This window comes from Odocoileus virginianus, chromosome 13 (genome assembly GCF_023699985.2).
Source record: "Odocoileus virginianus isolate 20LAN1187 ecotype Illinois chromosome 13, Ovbor_1.2, whole genome shotgun sequence".
Taxonomy (NCBI): domain Eukaryota; kingdom Metazoa; phylum Chordata; class Mammalia; order Artiodactyla; family Cervidae; genus Odocoileus; species Odocoileus virginianus.
In genome coordinates, this window is record NC_069686.1 from 41,989,199 (window position 1) to 42,008,615 (window position 19,417).

A 19,417-nucleotide genomic window follows, 5' to 3' on the forward strand; every position below is an offset into this window, starting at 1 on the left:
ATGTGACCAATAAATTTGAATAATAAATTCTGTCTCTATTAACCTTTTTTCCTTTATTTGAAAAAGTAGGGATATTTTTCTACTAGATACTAGTTCTACTAATATTTTGATACAAATCTTTTTTTTTCTGTCCTTCCACCACCCCACACTCTGCCCCTCCAATCCACCTGGTGTGCTAATCTAGCAGAAGTGGAGTTTATAATATTATGTTGCATTGAGGAAGGAAACAACTTTTAACATCAAAACTGCCATAAATATATTCACAAGAGGCTACTCTGCAGAATGTGAAAGACTGTTCTCACCTGAGAAAATGCACCTTGTGTCCTTCTCAATCAATGCCTCTGACCCCTTCTTTCTCCACCCTCCAGCACTGAAGTTTGGCCACTATATTTAATTGACTACCAGAGGCAGAAGGATGGGGGTACATGGGGTGAGCACGAGGAGATGTCAGGCCTCTGAAAACAGACAGAGTCCAGTTGAGTCATTCATGAAGGCCATCCAGAAGCAATGGTATTGAGTGAGGCTTGAAAGATGAGTGGAAATAGCCAGTGCTTATTATTCACCAAATACCATTTTAGGTAATTTATATATATTATTTCATTTAATCTCCCTGACAAACTCTTTCAGATGGCACATTTGTAATTCACATTCTGCAGATGAAGAAACTGGGCAAGAGAAGTTAAGTAACTTGTATAATACCTCCTCACATGGAGTAAGTTGTAAGTGGGTTTGAGGCCTGAACCCAGAGACCATTTTCCCATGACTATTTACTCTTAAGTGTAGAATTGCCCAGGTAATGCAGATCAATAAGCAACAGTTAGAACCAGACATGGAACAATCAGTTCGGGTTGGTTCTGTTGCTCAGCCGTGTCTGACTTTTTGTGACCCCATGGTCTGCAGCACTCCAGGCCTCCCTGTCCATCACCAACTCCCAGAGTTTACTCAAACTCATGTCTAATGAGTTGGTGATGCCATCCAACCATCACATCCTCTGTCATCCCCTTTCTCTTCCCATCTTCAATATTTCCCAGCATGAGGGTCTTTTCAAATGAGTCAGCTCTTCGCATCAGGTGGCCAAAGTATTGGAATTTCAGCTTCAACATCAGTCCTTCCAATGAATATTCAGGAATGGTTTCCTTTGGGATGGACTGGGGTTGGATCTCCTTGCTGTGCAAGATATTCTCAAGAGTCTTCTCCAACACCACAGTTCAAAAGCATCAATTCTTCAGTGCTCAGCCTTCTTTATAGTCTAACTCTTACATCCATACATAACCACTGGAAACACCATAGCTTTGACTAAACGGAACTTTGTTAGCAAAGTAATGTCTCTGCTTTTCAATATGCTGTCTAGGTTGGTCATAACTTTTCTTCCAAGTAGGAAGTGTCTTTTAATTCCATGGCTGCAGTCACCATCTGCAGAGATTTTGGAGCTCCCCCCCCCCCCAAAAAAAAGTCTGTCACTGTTTCCATTGTTTTCCTCATCTATTTGCCATGAAGTGATGAGACCGGATGCCTGATCTTAGTTTTCTGAATGTTGAGTTTTAAGCCAACTTTTTCACTCTCCTCTTTCACTTTCATCAAGAGGCTCTTTAGTTCTTCTTCGCTTTCTGTCATAAGGGTGGTGTCATCTGCATATTTGAGCTTATTGATATTTCTCCTGGCAATTTTGATTCCAGCTTGTGCTTCATCCAGTCCAGCATTTCTCATGATGTACTCTGCATTTAAGTTAAATAAGCATGGAACAATGGACTGGTCCAAAAATGGGAAAGGAGTACATCAAGGTGTATACTACTATCTGTTTACTTAATGTCTATGCAGAGTACATCATGTGAAATGCCAGAAGTTTGGATGAAGCACAAGCTGGAAGCAAGATTACCAGGAGAAATATCAATAGCCTCAGATATGCAGATGACACCACCCTTATAGCAGAAAGTGAAGAGGAACTAAAAAGCCTCCTGATGAAAGTGAAAGAGGAGAGTGAAAAAGCTGGCTTAAAACTCAACATTCAAAAAACTAAGATCAAGGCACCTGATACCATCACTTCATGGCAGACAGGAAAAAGTAGAAACAGTGACAGACTTTATTCTCTTGGGCTCCAAAATCACTGTGGATGGTGACTGCAGCCATGAAATTAAAAGACCACTTGCTCCTTTGAATAAAAGCTATGACAAACCTAGACAACATATTAAAGAGCAGCGACATCAATTTGCTGACAAAAGTCCGTATAGTCAAAGCTATAGCTTTCCCAGTAGTTACATACAGCTGTGAGAATTGGATCCTAAAGAAGGCTGATTACTGAAGAATTTATGCTTTTGAACTGTGGTTCTGGAGAAGACTTGCGTGAGTCCCTTGGACAGCAAAGAGATCAAACCATCAATCCTAAAGGAAATCACCCTGAATATTCATTGGAAGGACTGATGCTAAAGCTGAAACTCCAATACTTTGGCCATCTGATGCAAACAGCCAACTCATTGGAAAAGATCCTGATGCTGGGGAAGGAGAAGAAGGTGGCGACAAAGGATGAGATGCTTTGAGGGCATCATCAACTCAATGTACATGAGTTTAAGCAAGCTATGGGAGATAGTGAAGGACAGGGAAGCCTGGTGTGCTGCAGTCTATTGGGCTGCAAAGAGTTGGGCATGACTCAGCAACTGAATGACAACAACGGAAAGGTAGTTTGAACCAAAGGAGTCACGTGAGTAAAGGTACAAAGGCATGAAAGATGCTTTGTGTTCAGAGATCTAAAATTTGGGGAAATATACAGGAGAAGCTATTGAAAAGTCACCTAGAGCCAGGTTCAGAAATGCCAGGATTTGCTGATTTACAAATAACTGGATAACTTTTCATATTAACTAATTTACTTTCCCTGTCATCTCCCCATCTAATGACTGCTTATCCAGTTATTTCTCCTTATCTGCTGGACCATGAGGCATCAGTCGTCCTGAGAACCTTCGGATTATTGTGTTTCTCAACATAGAAGTTACTTATGGCATAAGATTTTTACCAAGAAAAAAAAATAAACTTGGGCTAATCCCTGGTTAAGAGAAGGTCTCCTCTGGAAATACAAACTATTCCACAGGTTGAGGAAAGGGACAGGGAGGAAAGTAGGGATGATTTAAACTATGGTTGGGTGTTTTCTGAGAAATAGGTGAATATGCCCACAAATCATATCAAGTCTAGAGCACCAGCAAGATCCACAGTTGCCAACTACCCAGCAATGGAAAGGGGGAATAGCACGGATACAGCTTCATGGAACATCTAGATAGAGCTTGGCTGAACACATTTCCAGGAATCCCAGAATGAAAGCAGGTCAAGGTTATCTGTGAGGCCAAGAAGAGCAAGATACCTTCTGTGAGAGAGCTGGTCTGGAAAGGTCTTGGGTTTGCAATAAGGGGAAAGCAGCAATAAAATGCATTTATTTTGGAGCAGAAGTCCTGTGGGTGACTGAAGTGTCAGTAGACGTCACTGTGAAAAGTGCAAGTGAAGTCACTCAGTCATGTCCAACTCTTTGGATGAATGCTGACAACCTGAACCAGATTCCTCTGGCCCCATTCACCTCACACCATACATTCTTAACACCAGGTACTCCTTTCTCAAGGATTGAGTTTAGGGATGGGAGACTATTTGATGTGGATTTAACTTTCAATACAGTGTGAAACAAAGCTTAAATGGAGAAGAATTTCAGTTCTAGAAAAATTAAATTCCTTATCACCTTAATTTGTAACTTGGCATTCATGCCTACAGCATACCAAAGCTTTATTGTATATATGTATGTGTGTGTATTTATCTGCAATGTATAAGCAAGCTGGAAGTGTGCACTCTGAGTGGAATTAAAAAGGAGCAATCAACTAGGGGAGATTAGGAGGAACTAGAAAAGGGAAGAAGCAGTAACACTGGGATGGGGAGAACCAACTTCTATGTAATAAGCATATTTTTCTCATAAATGGACTATATAATAATTTCACAAATATTTACACACACCTATTTACTCACTTTCCAAATAAAAGTGCTTATTTTTTTGTCACAACTTCTGTGAATGATGACTAAAGGGAATTTTCCATTTTCTTTCCATTTGTGGCCTGCTCATTCCACATGTGAATTTGCTATGGACAATGATTCTAGTCCTTTCTTGGACTGGTCCTGACTACACTGTCCTCAGGGTGGTTTAAATATTCAGATCATCATTCCTTAGCAGATTCCAGGCAATTCAGGAGCAGGCATTCTGCTTTTCAATTTCTTCTGAACTCTTTGCACAACTGCCTCACCCAGTAATGTACTCTATTGTGATAATTCAATTTATAACATGCTTCTCTGAAGTTTTCAGTTGTGTTTACTTCATTTAAGTTTTTCCAAATTTAGGAACATTAAGCAGATACCTTGATTTGGTTCTGAATTGCAAAATCAGTACCACGTTTGCCAACACTGAGGACCTTAAAACTGTTATATTAATCCTCACTTCATTTTACTATATTTATATATTTTTATCAGTATTTGAATAATTATTTTCCATTTCTGTGATATGTGTTCTAATTGGCACCCTATGATGACATTGCAATGAAGGGTATCCAAGCTATTTATCTTGTCTAGGATCAATTTCCTCATTTCTAAAGTATAAATATTAAGACTAATTATTAATGAATACTAACATGGCACTCTGCACTGGCCCTAGTTTTGTTCCAAGCACCTTGAAAATATTAATTTAGTTCTCATAAGAGCTCAATGAGTAGATACTTCTAGAATATACACTTTATAAAGAAGCAAAGCAAGTGCACAAACATAAAGTAACTTGTTCAAGGCCACACAGCTTGTAAATCAAGAACCAGAGCTAAGCCCATGCTCTTAGCCATTATACAACGCTGCCTGTCCAGTTAAAAATGCTTGGACAGAAAACAACAAAATTCTGTAAAGCAATTATCCTTCAATTAAATAATAAATTTAAATGCTTAGACTTTGAATGCATCAACAGACATGATTTCTACTAGTAAGGTGCTGACAATTTAAATCAGTATTTAAAAAACTAACACTTAAAGTTACTGACAATTTCGTATAAATATTATAATCAAATTATCAGTAATATTCATCTGCTTCGACTCACCACTTATGAAAATTTTTCAAAACACTGACAATACATTTAGCAGAAATTGAGCCTTATATGTGGGATTATTATAACTATACACTAAAGACACTCTAAAAAGTTTGGTAACCATTTGCTGGTCCACAGAAAACTTATCACTTGTCACATCAGCCCATGGGCACACACCAGGGGTCCCAAAAGGGTCTGGATGAAACTAAAAGATAATAGTTTTTCTTTGCCAGCTTCCCATCTTTTAACACCACCTCTCCTAGCAGCAGCTACCCTTTTGGACACCTCAGATAAGCACAAATAACTATCTTATGCTCACTGTGCTCTGAGTGAAATTTGCCACTTAAATTAAAATTTTGCATTCATACAGCACCTGACTTCAGTCTTTCAGACTTCCAAAGTTACATATCTCTGAAAGAAGCAAATGCAGAAGCAGACAACGTGCTAACACATAGCAAGCAAGCACTTTATGAGAAGGCCTTGTAAAAATGACAGAAGTTGGGAAATTCCCCGCCTCATACCAAGAGGAATCCTACGATTGTCACATAAAAAAGCAGAAGGTAATAAGCTGGGACTACTTCAAGAAGCTTTGCATTCGATGTAAAGTGACTCAGACACATCAGTTTTAAGAATTTTGCTAGTTTCTATTCTTTGTAGAGCTCCAAATTCTACTCGTAAAAACTCACAATTTTTGAGAATTTGTAAGTGTTGGGCAGTGTTCTGACAACATCATATATTTTCTTTCTCAAAACACTTCTAGCAGGCAGAACCTGCCAGTTCTCCATTTTTCCCACTAGTGCTCCATTTTTGAGATGTGACAATAGAGGCTGAGAGAGTAGTTTTCTTAAGTTCCTATATTAGTCACATTCAGTGGCTGAATCTGGGTTATTTCCTTAAGCACGTTCAAGTTATCTGTTGCTTCATAACAAACCTGCGCAAAACATAGTGCCTTCAAATGACCGTTTTGTTTACTCACATGTTGGTGGGTCAGGGGTGTGCAAAGGGCTTAGCAGGGTTCCTCTTTGATTCTTGGGGCCTCCTCTGGAGCAGCTCAGGACAATGAAACCTCTTCCTCCATGATTTCTCCACTCAAACCCATGGCCTCCACACTTCTTGTCTCTGGCCAACATTGCATCACATCATCCATAGCTTCTCAATGTGGTTCAGGTTTCTCACTGCGCTGCAGGCTGAAGAGTCTTATTTCTTAATGGACACTGCTTTTTAAGAGCCAATATTCCTAGAGAGAAGGAGCAAAATCTGTCAATCTCTTTATAAGTAGGTCTACAACTACCTTTTACAAGTAGGTCAGAACACCACTTCTACCACTTTCTAAAGATCGAAGCCATCCAAAGTCAGAGGAAAGATAGGCCATGCCTGTCGGTTGTAGGAGTGTCGATATATTGGGAGCCATATTTAATCAAGTAGGCATTTGCAGCGGGTACTGGGGCTGGGGACATTTGAAGCCTCCTTTAGGATAGACAGCGAAGTTGGCTCCCTCAAGTGCATGTGAATTGATGTTGAGAATGGGTTGAAAGCTCAGTGGAGTCTTTTGACCTGTGTGACCCTAAGTAGAATCTCACTATGTTAGAGAAAGAATCCTACCAACTCTCATTCTGAGATACAGGGACAGAACTGCATAGCTCTAACTCAATCTATTTGTCAAATTATTTGTTAAGAACAGCTGAGTCATGGGAAACAAGATCACCTCTTAATATGAGGTGGAACATTTCCCAATTTCTATCATGGTTGCAAGGTGTGCTCATAAAGTGGTTTACTACACTTTGACTGTCTCTGTGTTTCTTCCTGTCAGAAAGCATGGCTTTTGTTATAGCTATGGATTGCATGCAGTGGAAGGTATGGTTGATTGTGTTCAAGAATGAGTGATGCGTTCAACTGAGGGATCCTTAGCAGAGAGAGATCGGATCACATGAAAAGGCTAATTTTCAACCAACTCTGACTAATGATAACTGCAATTTCATATGATTCAACTTAATATTTTAGGTGTCCTTCCACATTGAACTGTGTAGCAAAAAAAAGAGGCTTTATATAAATAACTAGTAGATTTAAAAAGAAAATTGTGCTATCTTAACTTTTAGAGACAGAGGTCATTTAATGCTAGGTCACAATTGCCAGACCAACATATTTATCTTCTGGTTACTTATATCCTTTAGTTTAGATTCCTGAAGCCCTTCCTGGCATTGATTCTCTGAGTTTATGAGGCCAATGCTTATATTTGGTGAATACTTGTAAAGGCCTGCTCGCCAACCTTATCCCCAAGGGAGGGAATAAGGTCAATTCCCTGTGTCAATAGCAGTGAAAGTGTTCTCCTTCATACCAAATCTTCTATTTTTCTTTGTGACTTTCCTAGTGTTGCTCCCCACTTGAAGGACCAGTCTTACAATTTACTTCTAACTGAAAAGCTTTTCAATAATAGATTCCCCTGTGAAGCTCCCCACAGCTCTTAAAATGAGGAAAGAGAGCCAAACCTCAAAGCTCGAAGCTGACTACTTGCTGAGGTGGTATATTTTGGGAAGGGATTATTATGTGTCAATAACTCTTACACTATGGTTTGTGTGGTATGAAACATTCAACAGATGTAAATTAGTAATAGCAATGTGATAATGACTGTAATTCTTTGGTCTTGTATTTCTATTACTTAAATAGTATTAATTGAAGCAAATATGCTTTCTCTCATACCTTAGAAGTGTAAAATATTTAATAACATGTGCTTCAAGACACCACAGTGTCTTTGGTCTCTGGTGTCCAAGAGACAAAGTCTCTAAGAGATAAAGTCTCGTGCATCGTGGTGAGGTTCTAAATCTTAACATTGGGAGTGTGGGGATTTTACTTGCTATTTGAAACACCATAATCTGATACTAATATTTCTGACTCTAGAAAACCAGGGTATACAAAACGATGTGGGGATTGGAGTGAAAGAGATTGTCTTTCTCAGTGGTATCCTACATGGCTTACAGGAGGGTGTGAACTCGTGATATCTAAGAACAGAGGGCTGCTGACTAACATCAGTTCTGTCTTTAAGGAAGTCTGGGCTCTGCATGATGTTTGGGCTGAGATACAAAACAATTTCTCTATTTTCCCAAATAGTTCACCCCTCCCTAATTATAGCCCTCAGACAAATGTTTTGTTACCATCAGAAAGCAGGCAAAGCAGGAAGGAAATAATCAGGCATTTTCACTTAGAACATTGAACGTTAATACCATCTTTCCTCTTGCTAACAGACCTTTCAATTTTACTTCTTACATGTTTTAAGTGTGATCAATTTTACCTTTCAAGATATTACTCCTCATCCATAAAATTACACAAAAATTGCCATAAACAAGCTGACTAAAAAGGAACAATCGTTGTAAATTAAAAAAAAAAAACCTTCATGTTTATAGAAATAATAAAGCCCATGCAGTACTTCTTTTAAAGATCTTGCTCTAAACAAACTGAATTATTCATGCATAGAATTGAACAGCATTAGAACACCTGTTTTCAATCATGCATAATGTAAAATCACTCATTACCTCACAAGAGCCTCTACATCTCCAGCAATCAAATGGCATTGAAACAGCAAAACAGGTGCCTGGCAGGTGGATCCAAGCAGATGTTTTGGGCTTGCATGCCTTTTCTTGTACAGGTGTGATGATCTTGTTTTCAACTGCATAATTGCTATTTAAATAGGTAATATTTAATTCTTATGTACTTTAATATTTATTTTTGCTTCTTCAATTCCTCTCCCACTTTGCTACTGCCTGGGCCTGAGGTGGATTTGAAAGCTTTTAGAACCCTGTAAGGTGGAGAGATGCCAGTTGAAGGTGCAATTCTACTGTCCTCGGCTTTTATGATGAAGGGACCCTCCGTGAAAAGTAGCTTCTGGTGAGCTTGTGGAATTTCAGCAGCGTGGCTAACAACTGAATAGGAAAGAAAAAGTTACTTTCCCTTGTTAGGTATAATCCAAAAGTCATATTTAACCATTTCTTCCTTGCATACCATGAATTTTAGATGAAGTCAATGCAAACTATGAGTGCAAATCAGAAAGAGAACATCTTTCTTCAGCTGCTGTTACACAATTTATTGAACTTCTGCAAAAAGAACTCTGTGTGTATCTTCCTTGTGAGGCATCAAAATGCATTTGCTTAAGCATGTTTTACTAAAACATCTTTAAGTCTCAGCTGGAAATAGGGTTTTCACTTCATACTAGATTTATCCAATACAAATTCATCCAAGCGGAATAAGTAATGCAGCCTTCAACAGGGGGTGTCACAGGCACCTTATTTCCCTGTCTGTATCATTCTTTCTTTCTTTCTTTTTTTTAATAATCAACAAATTTAGCATCAGTGAAAGGTGCTATATTGAAAGCTTCAAAGACAGAAAACTTTATTTTTGAGAACAGGTGCAGCGTGAATTTCTATGGTGTCCCATCAATGCTGTCATTCTTTGTAAATCTTTGTGTCTGTTTTAGCCATCGGTTTACAGTGAGTTAGGCTAACAGAGTAGAATTGCAAGTCCATTCTGCCGACATAGTTGGAGGTTTGGGCACCCATATATTTCTCACAAACACATAAAAATGTATAAATCTTTGACATGTTACACTATATAATCTATTTTGGGGGTAACCTATGCAAAAATGTTCAAATATTTCTATGTAAAGAGAACAATGGTTTCAGTCATCCAAATATTGTGTTAACCCCATTCAAGTATGTAGATATTTCTAAGAATCTGGGTATGTGGAATCATTCATGTGGACCAAAGACCCAGAGATCTGGGTCTCTCTCCTTTCTCTCCCGCTTTCCAAGATGTTTGTCTCTGTGCAGATATGGCCATGACATTAGTTACCCATATAGTTCTCCTTTCCTGGAGAAGGGAATGACTACCTGTTGCAGTGTTCTTGCCTGGAGAATTTGATGGACAGAGGAGCCTGGCAAGCTATCGTCCATGGGGTTGCAAAGAGTCAGACACGACTGAGCAACTAACATGAACAGAGTTCTTTCAAATGAAAATATCCTAAAATGAATGAAGAAATAATCATATTGTAGCTATTTTACCACTTACAGTGTTGTTGTTATTTAGTCTCTAAGTTGTATTTGACTCTGTAGCTCACCAGTATCCTCTGTCCATGGGATTTCCCAGAGTTGGGATTTCCCAAGAATACCGGAGCAGGTTACCATTTCCTTCTCCAGGGGATCTTCCTGACCCAAGGATTGAACTCACCTCTTCTGCATTGCAGGCAGATTCTTTACTGCTGAGCCACCTGGGAAGCCCACTTAAAGTGTTAATACTATTTAAACTAAGGTAATGGATTTTTGAAGCCAGATCACAAAGCTAACTCACAGGTCTTGTCTTTTCACCTAAGCATTACTGAATTATATATATATATATATATATATATATATATATATACACATAATTATATGTATATGTATATACAATATCACACTGTGCTATACAATAGGTCCTTATTGGTTATCAGTTTGATATATAGTAGTGTGTATGTATTAATCCCAAATTCCTAATTTATTTTCCCATCCTATTCCTCTTTAGTAACCATAACTTTGTTTTCTATGTCTGTGAGTCTATTTGTGTTTTGTAAATAAGTTAATTTGTATCGTGTTTTTTTTGTTTTAGGTTCCACATGATATCATATGCTGTTTGTGTTTCTCTAACTTATTTACCTTAGCCATGATAATCTCAAAGTCCATCCATGTTTCTGCAAATGGCATTATTTCATTCTTTTTTTTAATGGCTGGATAATATTACATTACACACACAAACACACACAGACATATCACATGCTCAAGGGATGAAATATTTTGAATCGATAACTATATTGTATTGACTGGAAACATATGAACAAACAAAAAGAACATCTAATGCACTACTAATGAATTGTTTCATTTCTAAAGAAAGTAATGCCCTGGAATCTATTCAAAGATAGTAAGGGCTGTCGTCAGAGAAGCTCCCACAAAATTCCTAGACTTCAAGGATTAGAAAGCAATTTCCATTCTCTACTAATCACTGTTTCCAGCAGAACTTGACAAATTATCCTGTGCAATAACTGCCTGTTTGATATAATTCCTTTCCTACTGGTCTGCTTTCGGGAGTCTCAAGGACACCCTTCCTCCACTGTGGTAGAAAAGGACAGGAGAAAGAAATATTCAAATGTTTAGTAAGAAGTTATGGAAAACTGATATAAACCTCACTTGCTTAGAAGGCAACCAGTGTCCAAGCAAGTCTTAGCTCAGAAAACTAGACAAATTTCTTTTTTCTAGAAAATAATATACACAGAACATTGAGGAGGATGCAACAAATAGGTGCAGAACTATTTGAAGAAAACTATTTAAATCTCTAGCTTAATTTTATATTCCAAAGCCAAAACATCTCAACATATTACATAAAAAATAGTATTTCCTGGGATCCAAACACCAAGAGGTCCATTCCCAAAGATCTTTGTTAACCTCACAATCTTAATTTTATTAGAACTCTGCTACCAAGTAAAATTTCCTTTAAAATTGACACCTCTGAAGGAGGGCATGGAAACCCACTCCAGTATTCTTGCCTAGAGAATCCCCAAGGACAGAGGATCCTGGCAGGCTACAGTCCATGGGGTCACAAAGAGTCGGACCCAACTGAGTGACTAAGCATACACCAAGTAAAATTTCTTTTAAAATTGATAATAAAAGGCCTAAAACATTTTAAAACAAAATTTATTAAATATGAAAGTTGTTTTAAAATGGTATTAAAAAGTATTTCATACATGAGTACATATTGGAGGAAGTAAAAATTGATGGTAACCATGTGACTGATGAGATTGCCAGGTGGTGCTAGTGGTAAAGAATCTGCCTGCTAATGCAGGGGACACAAGAAGCATGGATCCTTGGGTTGGGACGGTCCTCTGAAGTAGGAAATAACAACCCACTCCAGTATTCTTGACTGGAAAATTCTGTGGACAGGGGATCCTGGTGGGGCTACAGTCCATGGGGTTGCCAAGAATTGGATATGACTATACTTCCCTGGTGGCTCAGGCAGTAAAGCGTCTGCCTGCAATGTGGGAGACCTGGGTTCAATCCCTGGGTCGGGAAGATCCTCTGGAGAAGGAAATGGCAACCCACTCCAGTACGTTTGCCTGGAAAATCCCATGGATGGAGGAGCCTGGTAGTCTACAGTCCATGGGGTTGCAAAGAGTCAGACACAACTGAGCAACTTCAAGCATAGTACACACATCACACACACACATTGGATTGGTAATATGTAACCTGGTTACCTTCCCTGAAGCCCCAGAAGCCATAGAGAATCTTCTGTCCTTATGACAGCTGCAACACTGGGTTGGTTTCCCACATCTTCCACTTGTAATTCCGTGTAGGGTCCATGAATTTTCCAAAGTTGACACTCCTCTCTGTTTATGGCTCTGAGGATAAATTTCCACAGGACCTCTGGCTTCATTAATTATTTCACCTCCACATTTCTCACTTCTGTCTTTCCCATGACTAAACTTTCCCCAAAGCAATACCAACTTTCAGTGTTTTATCTTTCTTGGCATACAATGAATATCTACAAAGTTGTAATGCTGGAACTGAATAATTGTATGTGTACAGTACTACAGGTTTTCAGTATCTCTTATAGATACATGCTCATGGCCTTTTCTACATTATTCATATAAAAATATCTAGAACCTAACCAAGATCAATATTTTTCTGCAATGTTTATTTATTTTCATAAGCATTATTTCTCAACATTCGTTTTCTTAAAACCTACTTTTAGAATCTTTAAGGCCCAAATGAGTCATTTCAACTTTTGAGGGAACTTTGTTTTCCTCAAAAAACAAAGCTAGGGGACCTGCAAAAACTTGTCTATAAACTGGAAAAAAAAACACTCCAGGTCACATATTTTCAGCATCTTCTAAAAATTAATGATCAAGGACAGCACGTCAAGTCAACTGAAATTATAACTAATGTATAAAGTTAAATGCATACTAACTATAGTATTTAGCTACCTAGGCCCATTCCTTCAAGACTCTAATTCCTGTTCAGTTCACTAAGTGGGTCATTCTCTTCCCCATCCCCTATTTCTATTATCAGTTCAGTTCAGTGGCTCAGTTGTGTCCGACTCTTGCGACCCCATGAACTGCAGCACTCCAGGCCACCCTGTCCATCCCCAACTCCTGGAGTTCACCCAAATTCATGTCCATTGAGTCAGTGATGCCATCCAACCATCTCATCTTCTGTCGTCCCCTTCTCCTTCTGCCTTCAATCTTTCCCAGCAGCAGGGTCTTTTCAAATGAGCCAGCTCTTCACATCAGGTGGCCAAAGTATTGGAGTGTCAGCTTCAACATCGTTCCTTCCAATGAACACCCAGGACTGATCTCCTTTAGGATGGACTGGTTGGATCTCCTTGCAGTCCAAGGGATTCTCAACAGTCTTCTCCAACACCACAGTTCAAAAGCATCAATTTTTTGGTGCTCAGCTTTCTTTATAGTCCAACTCTCACATCCATACACACTCTGCTGCTGCTGCTGCTAAGTCACATCAGTCGTGTCTGACTCTATGCAACCCCATAGATGGGAGCCCGCCAGGCTCCCCTGACCCTGGGATTCTCCAGGCAAGAACAGTGGGGTGGGTTGCCATTTCCTTCTCCAATGCATGAAAGTGGAAAGTGAAAGTGAAGTCGCTCAGTCGTGTCTGACTCTTAGCGACCCCACGGACTGCAGCCTACCAGGCTCCTCCATCACTGGTATTTTCCAGGCAAAAGTACTGGAGTGGGGTGCCATTGCCTTCTCCACACATCCATACATGACTACTGGAAAAACCATAGCCTTGACTAGATGGACCTTTGTTGGCAAAGTAATGTCTCTGCTTTTCAATATGCTATCTAGGTTGGTCATAACTTTCCTTCCAAGGAGGAAGCGTCTTTTAATTTCATGGCTGCAGTCACCATCTGCAGTGATTTTGGAGCCCTAAAAAATAAAGTCAGCCACTGTTTCCACTGTCTCCCCATCTATTTGCCATGAAGTGATGGGACCGGATGCCATGATCTTAGTTTTCTGAATGTTGAGCTTTAAGCCAACTTTTTCATTCTCCTCTTTCACCAAGAGGATCTTTAGTTCTTCTTCACTTTCTGCCATAAGGGTGGTGTCATCTGCATATCTGAGCTTATTGATATTTCTCCTGGCAATCTTGATTCCAGCTTGTGCTTCCTCCAGCCCAGCGTTTCTCATGATGTACTCTGCATATAAGTTATATAAGCAGGGTGACAATATACAGCCTTGACGTACTCCTTTTCCTATTTGGAACCAGTCTGTTGTTCCATGTCCAGTTCTAACTGTTGCTTCCTGACCTGCATACAGGTTTCTCAAGAGCCAGGTCAGGTGGTCTGGTATTCCCATCTCTTTCAGAATTTTCCAGAGTTTATTGTGATCCACACAGTCAAAGGTTTTGGCATAGTCAATAAAGCAGAAATAGATGTTTTTCTGGAACTCTCTTGCTTTTTCGATGATCCAGCAGATATTGGCAATTTGGTCTCTGGTTCCTCTGTCTTTTCTAAAACCAGCTTGAACATTTGGAAGTTCACTGTTCATGTATTGCTGAAGCCTGGCTTGGAGAATTTTGAGCATCACTTTACTAGTGTGTGAGATGAGTGCAATTGTGCAGTAGTTTGAACATTCTTTGGCATTGCCTTTCTTTGGGACTGGAATGAAAACTGACATTTTCCAGTCCTGTGGCCACTGCTGAGTTTTCCAAATTTGCTGGCATATTGAGTGCAGCACTTTCACAGCATCATCTTTTAGGATTTGAAATAGCTCAGCTGGAATCCCATCACCTCCACTAGTTTTGTTCGTAGTGATGCTTCCTAAGGCCCAGCTGACTTCACATTTCAGGATGTCTGGCTCTAGGTGAGTGATCACACCATCGTGATTATCTGGGTTGTGAAGATCTTTTTTGTACAGTTCTTCTGTGTATTCTTGCCACCTCTTCTTAATATCTTCTGCTTCTGTTAGGTCCATACCATTTCTGTCCTTTATTGAGCCCATCTTTGCATGAAACATTCCCTTGGTATCTCTAATTTTCTTGAAGAGATCTCTAGTCTTTCCCATTCTATTGTTTCCCTCTATTTTTTGTATTGCTCACTGAGGAAGGCTTTCTTATCTCTCCTTGCTATTCTTTGGAGCTCTTCAAATAGGAATATCTTTCCTTTTCTCCCTTGCTTTTCACTTTTCATTTCCCAGCTCTTTGTAAGGCCTCCTCAGACAGCCATTTTGCTTTTTTGCATTTCTTTTCCATGGCGATGGTCTAGATCCCTGTCTCCTGTACAATGTCACCAACTTCCATCCATAGTTCCTCAGACACTCTATCAGATCTAGTCCCTTAAATCTATTTCTCACTTCCACTATATAATCATAAGGGATTTGATTTAGGTCATACATGAATGGTTTAGTGGTTTTCCCCACTTTCTTCAATTTCTATTATCCCTGGATGGAATTATAGTCATCGACACATTGCTATTACTAATTTGCATTCATTGACTGTTTCATACCATACAAAACTTAGTATCAGAGAGTCACTGACACATGATAATCTCTTTGTAAAATAGTTGCCACTTCAGAAGTAGTCAGTTCTGAGCTTTGAAGTGTGGCTCTCTGCCCTCATTTTAAGAGCTATGGGGAGCTTCACAGGGGAAGCTGGAAGGAGGATGCCAGTTAATTGTTTGCAGGTAGTGTGATTATTCGCAGTGGATAATTTGAATGCCAGTAATAATGGATTATTACCAGTCCCAAAACAAGTGATGTGTGTTTGATCAGATCAGTGTATAGCCTCTATTTTACTCACATTAGTGGAGATTCTGTCTAAAACATTTGTATTTATTCTAGAGTAGATGGCTAACTTTGAAATGAAAAGAATGATATAAAATTTACTAAGATAGTAAAGTGTAATGAGATGATTCAAATGGGCTTGTAGGATTTTAAAATTTCTTAGAGGTGTCATTTTGAATATCAGACTGAATTCTAATATGTATGGGTAAACAAGTGGGTAAAGTGATTTTTCATTTTGTAGAATGCCATAGCTATAATTTTCTGCTTTTAACATTTTAGCAAGTCATTTAATTAATATATTTTGTATTTTATATCCTCAGACTCTTTGTTGAAATAAATTATTCAAATTCTTACCTAAAATATGTTTCTCTATGCATTTTCAGTAAATTTTGCTATAGGTGAATGTGAATGTTCTGCTCATTTTGGACATATTTGGCAACAGCCAATGAAAATTGGTCCAAGGAATTAAATTTATAGGAGAAAGGCTAAGCTTTTCACCTAAAAACTTACTTCATGTTACATTTAATTGATATTTTTGGAATGAATAAAGCCAGCAAACTCCAGGAGATGGTGTAGGACAGGGAAGCCTGGTGTGATGCTGTCCATGGCATCACAAAGCGTCGGACATAACTGAACAACAACAAAGGCCAAATTAAATTTAAAATTGTAAGACTTTATATAGACAATGAAGGAATCATTATTTTGGAACAAAGTATCTTGTAAAGATACTTTTCTTCAAGGTACCTTATAAAATTTCATTTAAAATCAACCATATATTGGAAATTCCCTGACAGTTCAGTGATGGTCCATGGTTAGGACTCTGAACCTTCACTGGCAAGAGCATGGATACTGTCCCTAGTAGGGAAACTACACAAGCCACATGGTAAGCCAAAAATATAAAATAAAATAAATCATACATTATTTACCATTATTTATCATTTAAAAAATTTTTGTTAATATGAGTATCTATAACACTATTCAAAAATATATATGAATAATTTATTCTTAATGTTATTTCTTAAAAAGAATTATACTATTTAAATATTCTAGACAATCTTTTCCCTGCATAAAAGACATTAAAATAACTGTATACACAACTCAAGACTATAAAAGCATTAATTATGAGATATTCCATATATTTAAGAATTAAAAGGTATTCCATTGTTTTTGAAGTAAGGCAATAGAAGGATGGACTCCTTTTGAAAAAGTGAGAATAGTATCAAATGCTATTATGATCAAATTAGTTAACTATATAGTTAAGTGTATTTTCCTTTGGAGCTTCCCCAGTGGCTCAGATGTTAAAGCATCTGCCTGCAATGCGGGAGACCTGGGTTCGATCCCTGGATCAGGAAGATCCCCTGGAGAAGGAAATGGCAACCCACTCCAGTATTCTTGCCTGGAGAATCCCATGGACGGAGGAGCCTAGTGGGCTACAGTCCATGGGGTTGCAAAGAGTCGGACATGACTGAGCGACTTATGAACCTAAGGGAAGATATTGAATCTAAATAGCAGCTCTAGTGAGGTACCAGAGGTCAAATATTAAAACCCTTTTCTTAGTAAGAGGCACTATAGCATCACCTGCAACAGTCAACAGATATGCTTGCAGAGTGCAATTGTTTTTGCAGCAATATTCTCTTAGGGTATATTAGTGAACAAAACAGACATTTGTCTTCTTGGGGCTTCTAGTGTAGCAAGGAGAGACAGAATAAAACAATTATAATACGTAAGGAAAGGATATGGCCTGTTAGAAAGTGATAAGTACTATGACAGAAGAAAACATGGAGCAAGTTAGGTGGGGGGAGGAGAATTAGACTCTAAAATGTAGCGTATCCATTGTGGTAACAAATCGGATGCTCAGTGCAGTCCACCCCATGCAGCAAGTGACAACTGAAAAAGACAAACTAAATTATCCAAGTAGAGATCTACGGGATGGGTATTCCAGGAAGAAGAAACAGCTAGTGCAAAGGCCCCAAGGTGAGAACAGGAATGTCGGTGCCACTAAAGTGCAGTGAGTAGAGAAGAGTAGTGTGTGAAGTCATGGAAGCAACTGGGGCCAGATTTTTTTAGGTCAGCAGACATTTCTTTAAAAAGCCCAATAGTAAAAATTTGGGGCTTTGCAACACATCGTCTTTATTGCCAACAACTCATTTCTACCTATGTAATACCAAAGCAACCATAGGCAAGATATAAGTAAATGTAAGTGTCTATGTTCCAATTAATGTTATTTATGGACATTGAAGAGCTTCCCTGGTGGCTCAGATGGCAAAAATTTTGCCTGCAATGCAAGAGACATGGGAAACATGGGTTTGATCCCTGGGTCAGGAGGATCCCCTGGAGGAAGGCATGGCAGGCCACTCCAGTATTCTTGCCAGGAAAATCTCATGGACAGAGGAGTCTGGTGGGTTACAGTCCATAGGGTTGCAAAGTGTTGGAGACTGAGCGTGTATGCACCTGGACATTGAAAGTTAAATTTCATATATTCTACAGTTACAATTTTTTTAACCATTGAACAATGTAATACCATCCCTAGCTCATGGGTTATTAAAATATGTAGTGGGCAGATTTGGTATGTAGGTCATAACTGCCAACCCTTTATGTGACATGGTTTGCCATTATAAGGATTTGGGGCTCTTGGGCTCCATTCAGTGGGGTTTCAGTGTGGGATTTTCAGCAGAACAACAGCAAGATAGGTCTTCCACTTTCTATAGATCACAGGAGTGGCTGTGTTGAGGAGAAAAGATACAGGGCAAGAGTATTAGAATGAGATCGATCTGTTAAGAGGTCAATAGAGAATTCCAGGCAAAAGATATGGAGGCTGGTACCTAGGAGTTAGTATTGGAGACAGAGAGGTGGTCGGATTCCAGATCTGTTTTAAAGGGGGATCCAGTAGTCTTCCTGCTATTTATGTATATAGAGTGTGAAATAACACGAAAGCACACAAGTTGCCTCCTGGGTAACTTGCAGAAGAAATAAAGACATTAGAACCAGATTAACGTTAATTCAAACCCCATCTCACCATCAATGTGACTTCGAACAAACTTAACATTTCCATGCTTAGGTTCCTAAGAGTGAAATGGGGATGATGATATTTATCTCACAGAGTAAGGCAACATCGTAGAGCAACTATTAGGTATTCAGTGGTAGCACTGCACTATGACATGAACTTCATAACACTTGTTACAGTGAATTCGACCACCTAACACGGCAGGTCATGTCATGTCCTCAGTGTGGAGAACCTAAGCACCCACTCCAGTCCTGCCCAGTATAATGCAGGCTCTTCACTGTAGGGCTGATCTTCATACTCATTCCACCTGACTCCAGAATCCATGCTGTTAACAATTATGCTGCACTGCCTCCCTGGAAAAGTTATAATTCCTTTCTCATAAAACTGGAAACCAACCAACAAATAACTGTCAGAGCCTATCTTAAAACCAAGTACAATAGATCAGGGGTTAGACAAAGAAAACAAAAAACAATAAGCATCTCCTAATACTGGGGGAAAGATCTAAACAAGGAATAAAATGATT

General features: G+C 38.9%; 1 long non-coding RNA gene across 2 annotated transcripts in view; it reads right to left on the bottom strand.

Annotated features, from left to right (window-relative positions):
- Nucleotides 1-19,417, bottom strand: part of LOC139038066 (uncharacterized) — a 338,509-nt gene that overhangs the window by 40,829 nt on the left and 278,263 nt on the right. For both annotated transcript variants that reach the window (XR_011490990.1, XR_011490989.1), the window contains exon 3: nucleotides 6,060-6,320. This is a non-coding gene — a long non-coding RNA (uncharacterized lncRNA). The remainder of the gene's footprint in view (nucleotides 1-6,059; nucleotides 6,321-19,417) is intronic.